The 12,474-nt window shown below is 46.4% G+C and overlaps 1 pseudogene; it reads left to right on the forward strand.

Annotated features, from left to right (window-relative positions):
* Window positions 1-6,485: 6,485 nt before the first annotated feature.
* Window positions 6,486-10,169, forward strand: LOC141101196 (uncharacterized; annotated as a pseudogene).
* Window positions 10,170-12,474: the final 2,305 nt, after the last annotated feature.

Raw genomic sequence — 12,474 nt, forward strand, 5'->3', positions numbered from 1 at the left:
CAGACGCACACGGCCGCATTGCTGAGTACAAAATCACAGTCCAGCCTACAGCCGCTCAAGCCACCGCTGCTGCCGCACTCATTAAACAGGCGCACACGGCTGCATCGTTTAGTGCCCAGGAACAGCACTGCTGCCAGACGCTCAAGTCATCACTGCAGCGTCACTCATTAAACAGACGCACACGGCCGCATCGCTTAGTGCCCAGGAACAGTACTGCTGCCAGCCGCTCAAGCCATCACTGCTGTGTCACTCATTAAACAGATGCACACGGCCGCATCGCTTAGTGCCCAGGAACAGTACTGCTGCCAGCCGCTCAAGTTATCACTGCTGTGTCACTCATTAAACAGACGTACGCTGCCGCATCGCTTAGTGCCCAGGAACAGTACTGTTGCCAGCCGCTCAAGGCATCACTGCTGCGTCACTCATTAAACAGACGCACACGGCCGCATCGCTTAGTGCCCAGGAACAGTACTGCTGCCAGCCGCTCAAGTTATCACTGCTGTGTCACCCATTAAACAGACGCACACTGCCGCATCGCTTAGTGTCCAGGAACAGTACTGCTGCCAGCCGCTCAAGCCATCACTGCTGTGTCACTCATTAAACAGACGCACACGGCCGCATCGCTTAGTGCCCAGGAACAGTACTGCTGCCAGCCGCTCAAGTTATCACTGCTGTGTCACTCATTAAACAGACGTACGCTGCCGCATCGCTTAGTGCCCAGGAACAGTATTGCTGCCAGCCGCTCAAGGCATCACTGCTGCGTCACTCATTAAAAAGACGCACACGGCCGCATTGCTGAGTACAAAATCACAGTCCAGCCTACAGCCATTCAAGCCACCACTGCTGCCGCACTCATTAAACAGACGCACACAGCCGCATCGCTTAGTGCCCAGGAACAGTACTGTTGCCAGCCGCTCAAGGCATCACTGCTGTGTCACTCATTAAACAGACACACACGGCCACATCGCTTAGTGCCCAGGAACAGTACTGCTGCCAGCCGCTCAAGGCATCACTGCTGCGTCACTCATTAAACAGACGCACACGGCCGCATCGCTTAGTGCCCAGGAACAGTACTGCTGCCAGCCGCTCAAGGCATCACTGCTGTGTCACTCATTAAACAGACGCACACGGCCACATCGCTTAGTGCCCAGGAACAGTACTGCTGCCAGCCGCTCAAGGCATCACTGCTGCGTCACTCATTAAACAGACGCACACGGCCGCATTGCTGAGTACAAAATCACAGTCCAGACTACAGCCGTTCAAGCCACCACTGCTGCCGCACTCATTAAACAGGTGCACACGGCTGCATCGTTTAGTGCCCAGGAACAGCACTGCTGCCAGCCGCTCAAGGCATCACTGCTGCGTCACTCATTAAAAAGACGTACGCTGCCGCATCGCTTAGTGCCCAGGAACAGTACTGCTGCCAGCCGCTCAAGGCATCACTGCTGTGTCACTCATTAAACAGACGCACACGGCCACATCGCTTAGTGCCCAGGAACAGTATTGCTGCCAGCCGCTCAAGGCATCACTGCTGCGTCACTCATTAAACAGGCGCACACGGCCGCATTGCTGAGTACAAAATCACAGTCCAGCCTACAGCCGCTCAAGGCATCACTGCTGTGTCACTCATTAAACAGACGCACACGGCCGCATCGCTTAGTGCCCAGGAACAGTACTGCTGCCAGCCGCTCAAGGTATCACTGCTGTGTCACTCATTAAACAGACGCACACGGCCGCATCGCTTAGTGCCCAGGAACAGTATTGCTGCCAGCCGCTCAAGTCATCACTGCTGTGTCACTCATTAAACAGACGCACACGGTCACATCGCTTAGTGCCCAGGAACAGTACTGCTGCCAGCCGCTCAAGGCATCACTGCTGTGTCACTCATTAAACAGACGCACACGGCCACATCGCTTAGTGCCCAGGAACAGTATTGCTGCCAGCCGCTCAAGGCATCACTGCTGCGTCACTCATTAAACAGGCGCACACGGCCGCATTGCTGAGTACAAAATCACAGTCCAGCCTACAGCCGCTCAAGGCATCACTGCTGTGTCACTCATTAAACAGACGCACACGGCCGCATCGCTTAGTGCCCAGGAACAGTACTGCTGCCAGCCGCTCAAGGTATCACTGCTGTGTCACTCATTAAACAGACGCACACGGCCGCATCGCTTAGTGCCCAGGAACAGTATTGCTGCCAGCCGCTCAAGTCATCACTGCTGTGTCACTCATTAAACAGACGCACACGGCCGCATCGCTTAGTGCCCAGGAACAGTACTGCTGCCAGCCGCTCAAGGCATCACTGCTGTGTCACTCATTAAACAGACGCACACGGCCGCATCGCTTAGTGCCCAGGAACAGTACTGCTGCCAGCCGCTCAAGGCATCACTGCTGCGTCACTCATTAAACAGACGCACACGGCCGCATTGCTCAGTACAAAATCATAGTCCAGCCTACAGCCGCTCAAGCCACCACTGCTGCCGCACTCATTAAACAGACGCACACGGCCGCATCGCTTAGTGCCCAGGAACAGCACTACTGCCAGCCGCTCAAGTCATCACTGCAGCGTCACTCATTAAACAGACGCACACGGCCGCATCGCTTAGTGCCCAGGAACAGTACTGCTGCCAGCCGCTCAAGGTATCACTGCTGTGTCACTCATTAAACAGACGTACGCTGCCGCATCGCTTAGTGCCCAGGAACAGTACTGTTGCCAGCCGCTCAAGGCATCACTGCTGTGTCACTCATTAAACAGACGCACACGGCCGCATCGCTTAGTGCCCAGGAACAGTACTGCTGCCAGCCGCTCAAGGTATCACTGCTGTGTCACTCATTAAACAGACGTACGCTGCCGCATCGCTTAGTGCCCAGGAACAGTACTGTTGCCAGCCGCTCAAGGCATCACTGCTGCGTCACTCATTAAACAGTTGCACACGGCCGCATCGCTTAGTGCCCAGGAACAGTACTGCTACAGCCGCTCATGCCATCGCTGCTGCCGCACTCATTAAACAGGCGCACACGGTCGCATCGCTTAGTGCCCAGGAACAGTACTGCTGCCAGCCGCTCAAGGCATCACTGCTGTGTCACTCATTAAACAGACGCACACGGCCGCATCGCTTAGTGCCCAGGAACAGTAATGCTGCCAGCCGCTCAAGGCATCACTGCTGCGTCACTCATTAAACAGACGCACACGGCCGCATTGCTGAGTACAAAATCACAGTCCAGCCTACAGCCGCTCATGTCATCACTGCAGCGTCACTCATTAAACAGACGCACACAGCCGCATCGCTTAGTGCCCAGGACAGGAACAGTACTGCTGCCAGCCGCTCAAGGCATCACTGCTGTGTCACTTATTAAACAGACGCACACGGCCACATCGCTTAGTGCCCAGGAACAGTACTGCTGCCAGCCGCTCAAGGCATCACTGCTGCGTCACTCATTAAACAGACGCACACGGCCGCATCGCTTAGTGCCCAGGAACAGTACTGCTGCCAGCCGCTCAAGGCATCACTGCTGCGTCACTCATTAAACAGACGCACACGGCCGCATTGCTGAGTACAAAATCACAGTCCAGCCTACAGCCGTTCAAGCCACCACTGCTGCCGCACTCATTAAACAGGTGCACACGGCTGCATCGTTTAGTGCCCAGGAACAGCACTGCTGCCAGCCGCTCAAGGCATCACTGCTGCGTCACTCATTAAAAAGACGTACGCTGCCGCATCGCTTAGTGCCCAGGAACAGTACTGCTGCCAGCCGCTCAAGGCATCACTGCTGCGTCACTCATTAAACAGACGCACACGGCCGCATTGCTGAGTACAAAATCACAGTCCAGCCTACAGCCGCTCAAGGCATCACTGCTGTGTCACTCATTAAACAGACGCACACAGGCCGCATCGCTTAGTGCCCAGGAACAGTACTGCTGCCAGCCGCTCAAGGTATCACTGCTGTGTCACTCATTAAACAGACGCACACAGCCGCATCGCTTAGTGCCCAGGAACAGTATTGCTGCCAGCCGCTCAAGGCATCACTGCTGCGTCACTCATTAAACAGACGCACACAGCCGCATCGCTTAGTGCCCAGGAACAGTACTGCTGCCAGCCGCTCAAGGTATCACTGCTGTGTCACTCATTAAACAGACGCACACGGCCGCATCACTTAGTGCCCAGGAACAGCACTGCTGCCAGCCGCTCAAGGCATCACTGCAGCGTCACTCATTAAACAGACGCACACAGCCGCATCGCTTAGTGCCCAGGAACAGTACTGCTGCCAGCCGCTCAAGGTATCACTGCTGTGTCACTCATTAAACAGACGCACACGGCCGCATCGCTTAGTGCCCAGGAACAGCACTGCTGCCAGCCGCTCAAGGCATCACTGCAGCGTCACTCATTAAACAGACGCACACGGCCGCATCGCTTAGTGCCCAGGAACAGCACTGCTGCCAGCCGCTCAAGGCATCACTGCAGCGTCACTCATTAAACAGACGCACACGGCCGCATCGCTTAGTGCCCAGGAACAGCACTGCTGCCAGCCGCTCAAGTCATCACTGCAGCGTCACTCATTAAACAGACGCACACGGCCTCATTGCTGAGTACAAAATCACAGTCCAGCCTACAGCCGCTCAAGCCACCACTGCTGCCGCACTCATTAAACAGGCGCACACGGCTGCATCGTTTAGTGCCCAGGAACAGCACTGCTGCCAGCCGCTCAAGTCATCACTGCAGCGTCACTCATTAAACAGACGCACACGGCCGCATCGCTTAGTGCCCAGGAACAGTACTGCTGCCAGCCGCTCAAGGCATCACTGCTGCGTCACTCATTAAACAGACGTACGCTGCCGCATCGCTTAGTGCCCAGGAACAGTACTGCTGCCAGCCGCTCAAGGCATCACTGCTGTGTCACTCATTAAACAGACGCACACGGCCGCATCGCTTAGTGCCCAGGAACAGTATTGCTGCCAGCCACTCAAGGCATCACTGCTGCGTCACTCATTAAACAGACGCACACGGCCTCATTGCTGAGTACAAAATCACAGTCCAGCCTACAGCCGCTCAAGCCACCACTGCTGCCGCACTCATTAAACAGGCGCACACGGCTGCATCGTTTAGTGCCCAGGAACAGCACTGCTGCCAGCCGCTCAAGTTATCACTGCAGCGTCACTCATTAAACAGACGCACACGGCCGCATCGCTTAGTGCCCAGGAACAGTACTGCTGCCAGCCACTCAAGGCATCACTGCTGTGTCACTCATTAAACAGGCGCACACGGCCGCATCGCTTAGTGCCCAGGAACAGTACTGCTACAGCCGCTCATGCCATCACTGCTGCCGCACTCATTAAACAGGCGCACACGGCCGCATCGCTTAGTGCCCTCGCACAGACCAGCTGACAGCTGCTCAAAGCATCACTGCTGTGTCACTCCTTAAACAGGCGTACACGGCTGCATCGCTTACTACCCAGGCACAGTCTATTCGCCAGCCGCTCAGGGCATCACTGCTGCGCTGATGATTACACAGGCACAGTCCAGCAAACACCCGCATCGCTTATTCGTCGCACAGCTGATTGCTCACTTATTTGTCGCCTCAACACGGCTACATCGCTTATTTCACAGTGAACGTTCTGTCAGTCACAGTGCCCTGAAGAAATAATTCTTTACTAAACACTATCACGATTTACGCTTACTGTCTTCCAGTGGGTCGTAAGCGAAAATACGCCAATGACGATGACAGAAAATCTGCAGCAGCAAGGCAACTACAACGTCGACACCAAGCGACACTTCAACAAACTGTCTCTAGACTAAACCAGGATGCCGAATATCACAGACAACATCGGGAACAGGAAACAACACAGCAAACTGCTGCTAGACAAGTCCAGGATGCACAATCTCACACACAACGTCGAGTTAATGAATCTTCACAATCCAAAGCAAACAGACAACAGAACAATCGACAAATTCATAAAAAATGAATACTCTACCAACTAATGCAAGCGCAGCAAAATATTCAACAACTTGCACGTTACATAACACACAGCGAAAATACAATTATTCTACACTACTGTGGGAATATGAATGCTGTTTGCTCTAAATGCAACTCTCTGAATTTCATTAATGAAAAACCACCTGACAACCAGTTTACTCAATGCTGCCAAAAAGAAAAAGTTATGCTACCAAGACCTCAGTACACAGATCTCTTTGAGCAATTGATGAAAGGAATGCATCAACACAGTACAAATTTTATGGAAAATATCAGAAGCATCAACAGTTCTCATTCTTTTGCTTCTTTTGGTGCTAACATTGCACCGCCCCCTGGATTTGGACCGTATTGTTTTAAAATTCATGGCCAGATCTACCACCGCACTGGAACACTTCACCCAGAAATAGGACAACCACCAAAATTTGCACAATTATACATCCTTGATACTAATGAGGCTACAGAACAAAGGCTAAACGTGAAAGAAAATGAAGTGTCATGCTGAACTAATGAACCAAATGGCCGCACATTTACAAAAAATAAGCCCACTTGCTGCTGCATATCACATGCTTAAAGACGTCGAAGCTGAGGAGGAAAAGAGGGCTATACAAAATAGAACTAAAATGCCTTCTATTGTCATGGCCATTAAACAAGAACGTAAACAGGATCACCGACTACAACAAACCACGTGTAAGTGAGGTCGCAGTTGTTTTTCAAAACGATGACGGAGAGCCTCCTTTTCAAAGAGATATATTAGTCCATCTTAAGCCACAACAAAAAACCCTTTGGTTCCGAAAACACAACGAATTAGCGTTTTACGCAGCAACCTTGATGCTCTTCTGTATACAATATTCTTTCCAAGAGGTGATCAAGGGTGGCATGAAAACCTGCACCAGCAAGGAACTTCAAGAAGAATTACACAACTGCAGTACTACAGTTTTCTTTTGTCTGTCTGAAATTACTTCAATCTTATTTTAAACGGTGGGAAACTAATACAACAGTACATAGTCGACTCATACGTTAAAATTGAAGCAAATCGTCTAAATTACATACGTAAAAACCAAAAACAACTTAAAGTTGAAGACTACTGCGTTGTTCAAGATCATTTGCATAAACAATCCATTCAAAAGGGAATTCCAATTGTAAAAAGAGTAATTCTCCCGTCGTCATTTGAAGGTAGCCCCTGCAACATGCAACAGCGTTATCAAGATGCAATGGCAATTGTAACAAAGTATGGAAGACCTGACATTTTTGTGACAATGGCCTGTAATCCTAAATGGCCAGAAATTACAGAAAATCTAGAACCCTGGCAACAAGTTCAACACAGGCCAGACTTAGTCACACGTGTATTTCGACTAAAACTCAGCAGCCTTTTCAAAGACGTCAAAAATGGCCTTTTTGGAACTGTCGTAGCAATGGTACATGTAATAGAGTTTCAGAAAAGAGGTCTCCCACATGCGCATATTCTAATTATTTTAGATGCGCATTACAAGTTTCGCACGGAAGAAGAAATAGAAAACATAGTGTGGGCTGAAATTCCTAACCATCAACAGTATCCAGAACTGTATAATATTGTAGTCTCTCATATGGTTCATGGCCCGTGTGGTGTATCAAATCCTAGAAGTCCATGCATGGAAAACGGAAAGTGTACAAAAGGGTTTCCAAAGGAGTTGAAACAGCACACTGTTAAAGACTTAGATGGCTACCCATCCTACCGTCGACAACACATTGAGAACATTGTTTACAACAAAAAACTTATAAATAACTCATGGATAGTACCATACAACCCATACTTATTAAAATGCTACAACTGTCATATCAACGTAGAAATATGTGCTTCAATAAAAATCGTAAAATATGTTTTTAAGTACATCTACAAGGGACATGACAAAGCTAACGTTGAAATACAACAGACAACAGTCAATCTCGATGAATCATCAACTTTTGTGGACTCAAGATATGTAAGTGCTCCAGAAGCTGCTTGGAGAATATTTGCATTTCCAATGCATTCACAGTCCCATGCCATTATACGTTTATCTATTCATTTACCAAACCAGTAGCAGCTTTATTTTTTTGAAGATGCTCAAGTTGAAGATATCTCCAAAACTTTAAGCACGACATCAACATTAATAGAATGGTTTTTCCTAAACCAATGTGATGAAAACTCAAGGCAGTATTTGTATTGAGAGATTCCAGAGCATTACGTTTGGAATAAAACTTGGATTCCAAGACAACGAGGACTTAGTAGAATAATTGGACGCATGTATACTGTTAGTGTGAAAGATCTAGAAAGATATTGTCTTCGGCTGCTATTACTTCATGTCAAAGGAGCGACAAGTTATGACGATTTAAAAACAGTTAATGGAGTGTTGCATGATACATTTAAAGCTTTAGCTTTAGGGCTTTTATTAGATGATACTGTGTGGACACTAACTTTAGAAGACGCAGTTACATAACATATGCCTAAGCAACTTCGTGAATTGTTTGCCTACATCTGCATATTTGGCCCACCTACAAATCCGGCTCAACTTTAAACACATTTCAAAGAACATATAATCCAAGATTATTGCTTACAGCTTCATAACAAAAGTGGAAATTGTCAAAATTGTGAATCTTATGCCATGCAAGATGTCCAAAATGTCTTACTACTGCATGGTAAAACGTTTTCAGATTTTAATTTGCCCCAGCCTGCAATTCAAGTTACACAAGTTCCAGAGTATGACGAAGGTTCCGAATTATTGTTGGCAACACAGAAAAGAAACTCATTAAATGCACAACAACGCATTGCATATGACACTATTGTGAGTGCTGTAGAAAACAAAGCAGATCCAAGGCCAAAATGTTTCTTTATTGATGGTCCAGGAGGCAGCGGTAAAACATACCTCTATGAACTTTTAATGCATCATGTTAGAAGTTTGGGAAAAGTGGTATTGCCACGGGCTACAGCAGGTATTGCAGCAAACCTTTTACAAGGAGGTCGTACTATGCATTCACTCTTTGGGATACCAGTACCAGTGAATGAAATCTCTGTTTCCCGAATAAAACTAGACACATTTACAGGAAAAATATTACACAATGCAAATCTTTTGATACTTGACGAGTGCACCATGGCTCCAAAATACGCTTTGACCTTAATTGACAGACTTCTGCGTGAAGTAATGACTACAAATGTTACTGAAAAAAATAAAAATCCGTTTGGAGGTAAAGTTTTTGTTACTGGCGGAGATTTTAGACAATGCCTTCCAGTCATCCCAAACAGAACAAGAACAGATGTTATAGAGTCCAGCTTAAAAATGGCCGATCTTTGGAAACAGTTTACTAAACTCCAACTAATGAACAACATGCGATCTTCTGACACAGACTACAGCAACTGGCTTATTAAACTTGGTGATGGTGAACTTAGTAATCCGTACAACCTTGGCGAAGACATTATTGAAATCCCAGAAGACATGCTGTGCACTGACTGCATCGTAAGTGATGTTTTTGGACAATTTGGACAAGTTGAAATTGATGTGGATGATCAAAGCAGTGTTGAGAGGGCATCTTCCTATGCAATTCTCTGTACTAAGAATGATGATGTGGCTATGCTAAATGACAGTCTAATGGACAGAATGCCTGGACAGTATATGTTGTACAAAAGTGATGAGCAAGTGGATGTAGACAATGAAGATGAACGAGAGCATTATCCTGTTGAATTTTTAAATAGTCTTACGCCATCAGGAATGCCATCCCACAGACTATAACTTAAAGTTGGAACAATCGTAATGTTACTGCGGAATCAAAATACAAAAAATGGTCTATGTAATGGAACTCGCCTTATGGTTACTGCACTCCATTCCCACCTAATTCAAGCAAAAGTTATCACTGGATCAGCAAAAGGAGACGACGTGTTCATTCCACGCATTAATTTATGTCCTTCGGACACCGGTCTTCCATTTAGGCTTCAGCGTCGACAGTTTCCAATCAAACCAGCATTTGCCATGACAATCAACAAGTCACAAGGTCAAACTCTACACCATGTTGGCATATATCTACAAGAGCCCGTTTTTGGCCGTGGACAACTCTTCGTTGCATTTTCCAGAGTTAAAATGAGATCCAACGTCAAGGTGCAGGTTCTTGATACTCCTTTACAAGGAAAGTTACTTGGACATAGTCAAAAAGTATTCACAAAAAATGTAGTGTACAAAAATATTTTAGGTTGATATTGTGAACACATCTATTATAGTGTCCATGTACTTCTTTCATCTGACAATTTCGTTACATACAGTTACATAGTCATGTAATGGATTATCTATTTTATTAATTTGTTTAATAATTTTACTCAGTTGTATTAAGTTCTATGAGCAATATCATTTAATAATAATATATATATATTACATAGAAAACCCTGTGTCATTGCCTTATTCTTACATCTTCATACGTAAACTACATACATATTCTAGAATACCCGATGCGTTAGAATCGGGCCGCCATCTAGTACAGTATAATAGCCTTACATAATAGTCCACACAGTATAAAAGGCCCCACATAGTGCTTCATACAGTATAAAAGGGCCCCACATAGTGCTCCAAACCGTATAAAAGGGCCCCACATAGAAAATACTCACCTCTGCTCTTTCCCCCACTGCTGTAGAGTCTCTTCATGGTGTCTTCAGTTGCTCTGCACACCTCGGCACAGCGGGCACGTCTTAATGACACAATCGCTGCCACTGCGATGAGACATCAGAGGCAGAGTGGGAGTGATGGATGAGGGAGCGTCAGCTGATGCTTCCTCCTCCATCATTGCTATCAAATGTATTGGCATTTAGGATGCTGATATAGCTGAAAGTGTGATGCTGGGCAAATGTCCAATCCTGTGCAGGGAACCTGCCCTGCAATGCAGGCCTAATATACTCATGTGACCCGCCTGGCATCGCATCCTAAATATACTCAACCTGAGGGCCAGATTTAGCCTGTGGGTCAGAGTTTAGTATATGTCACATAGGGAAAGAAAGCGTCATTCCTGGGACGTGTCACTTACTAAGCTGCTTGAAGCAGTTTTGATAGAATCCTCAGCAACTGTCAGCAACCTACCAGGCAGTAGTTGGGTAGGGTTACATAGATTATAGAAAGCTGAAAAATCCAGCTCTCAGATGAAGTCCAAAAAAGTGCATTTTATTTTCCAAGGTACATGAAGCAAAGATTAAAATTGTGTGTTCACAAAAAATGAGAATACAGGCTTCTTTCGAGCGGCAAGCGCTCTTTGCTTCATGTACCTTGGCAAATAAAATGTACTTTTTTGGACTTCATCCGTTAGCTGGATTTTTCTGCTTTTTCTATTGGATCTTACCCCCTACCCAGGTGCTATCCGTGCTCCAGAAGTATGGAATTGCAAGTGTTGAGCTGGATTTTCTTCTGTGGTTTGCACAGATTAGGGCTCATTCCCACTTGTGATGAAATCAGACGAATTCAATCCAATAAAAAATCAGATAGAATTCGGACCAATGTTATTCTATGACTGTGTCTTCATCTGCGTTTTTTTTTCCAGCTTGGATCAGATCACGATTGGACTGGAAAAAAATTGCTGCATGCTGCGATTGTAATAAAAAATCGGATCGCATCACGCAATAGAAGTCAATGGGTGTGATAAAAAAATCGCACAGCACTCGCACCATGCAAGTGCTGTGCGATTTTTATGCACCGGTGCCCTTTGAAAAGCTGGCAATTCATATGTGGCTACTGTAAAATCACACTGACAAGTTATAATAGAAAAGATAGAATATATATACATATAAAATACATATATATACATGTCAGTGACACACACACACACACATATATATGTATTTATATTACCTAGATAGATAGAGAGATAGATATCAGAAAATGATAGAATAGATGGTTTACATACAGTAAATACATACAGAATATGTATATATATAGATGTGTGTGACAAATACAATTAGTATAGTATGTGTGCAACTTAATGTTAATGTATTGAATTAAAAAAACATTTTTTTTTAAAAATGGTGTGGGCTCCTGCACAATTTTCCAAACCAGAGAGGGAAAGCCAGAGACTCTGGGCAAATGTTTATAGCCTGGGAAGCAGGTAATACTTAGCCTTTACTGGCTAGTAATATAAGGGGACCCCCCAAAAAATGACGTGGGGTCCCCCTATAATTAATAACCAGAAAAGGCTATGCAGACAGCTGCAGGCTGATATTCATAGCCTAGGAAGAGGCCATGGCTATTGGCCACCCCCTGGCAACAAACACCAGCTCACAGCCACCCTAGAAATGGCACATCTCTAAGATCTGCCAATTCTGGCACTTAACCTATCTCTTCCCACTTGCCCTATAGCGCTGGCAAGTGGGGTAATAGTTGTGGGTTGATGTCACCTTTGTATTGTAAGGTCACATCAAGCCCATGGCTTAGTAATGGAGAGGTGTCAATAAGACACCTATTCATTACTTTTCCTATAGTTTTTATAGGTTAAATAAAAACAGCCAAAATTAAGTATTTTAATTAA

Source organism: Dendrobates tinctorius, unplaced genomic scaffold (assembly GCF_039654945.1).
Source record: "Dendrobates tinctorius isolate UK_male_01 unplaced genomic scaffold, ASM3965494v1 ptg000116l, whole genome shotgun sequence".
Lineage (NCBI taxonomy): Eukaryota > Metazoa > Chordata > Amphibia > Anura > Dendrobatidae > Dendrobates > Dendrobates tinctorius.